Source organism: Tripterygium wilfordii, chromosome 19, assembly GCF_013401445.1.
Source record: "Tripterygium wilfordii isolate XIE 37 chromosome 19, ASM1340144v1, whole genome shotgun sequence".
Lineage (NCBI taxonomy): Eukaryota > Viridiplantae > Streptophyta > Magnoliopsida > Celastrales > Celastraceae > Tripterygium > Tripterygium wilfordii.
In genome coordinates, this window is record NC_052250.1 from 5,434,488 (window position 1) to 5,435,699 (window position 1,212).

The 1,212-nt window shown below is 42.4% G+C and overlaps 1 non-coding gene across 1 annotated transcript; it reads left to right on the forward strand.

The window, feature by feature from the left end:
* The first annotated feature begins 617 nt into the window (after window positions 1-617).
* LOC119986358 lies at window positions 618-723 on the forward strand. The gene has a single exon (XR_005465246.1). It is a non-coding gene; the product is annotated as a small nucleolar RNA R71 (small nucleolar RNA).
* The last annotated feature ends 489 nt before the right edge of the window (window positions 724-1,212 follow it).

Here is a 1,212-nt window from a genome sequence, read left to right on the forward strand (position 1 = left end):
TCCTTGTCATAAATTGGGAGGTATGAGTTGTAAGTATATCTAGGCCTCTGGCTAGCTTTGAAAACATCTCATCAAGATCCCTCTCCTTCTCTTGGGGTTGCACTAGATGTTGAGGATTTTGTACATTTTGAGTATTGCTCCAAGAGAAGTTGGGTGATTCATAAATCCCCGAATTGTAGAAGTGGGAATGAGGATCATTGCGGGGTTGATTGAAATTACCTCCACCAAGGACATTCACTTGGTCACTAGATTTAGAAGAAGAAGCAATAAGACACTCCCCCGTATGATGACGTCCACAACAATAATCACAAGACATATGCGAAGGTATGCTTTGCATAGCATGCACTCCTTGAGCTTGATTTAGCGTCAATGCATCAATCTTCTTTGCCATAATAGCCAAGGTAGACATAACTTCATCATCTCTACAACTTTCCCCTTGCTTTGGATTCCCCCTCATCGAGGACCAAGAGTTAGTGGTCTTGGCCACTTTATCAAGTAATTCTCGAGGCTCGTCTTGATTTTTGGTCATAAAAGAATGTCCCGCAGCCATATCAATAGTCTCCTTAGTATGCATGCTCAACCCATTATAAAAGACTTGATATACCACCCATTCCGGAAGTTCGTGGTTTGGGCAACTTCGAATAATGCCTTTAAAGCACTCCCAAGCATCATAAAATGATTCAAGAACCTTTTGAGCAAAAGACAAGATATCCACCCTAATTTGCACTGCCTTGATCGGAGGAAAGAATTTTGCCAAGAATTGCTCCGCCATTTCATCCCAAGTGGTGATAGCATTGGGAGGCAAGGACATCAACCATCTCTTAGCCTTGTCCCTCAAAGAAAATGAGAATAATCTCAACAAGATAACATCCTTAGAAGCTCTGTTAATCCCAAAAGTAGTGCACACATGCAAGAAAGAGCGCAGATGGACATTGGGCTCTTCATTAGGAAAACCATAGAAACTCACCGAGTTAGAGATAATGTTGATGATAGCTGACTTGATCTCAAAATTAGTAGCATTGATAGGAGGATAGCGGATGCTTGAAGGAGATGTATCCCAAGTAGGCCTAGCACAATCCTCAAGAGAGCGAGGATCAAATTTCCTAGGAGGGTTTCAACCTCTTCACCACCATTTCTTCCATTAGCACCTCCACCATTACCATTGCCATCATTACCATTTAAACCTCCACCGGGCTCACCAACATTCCTCCT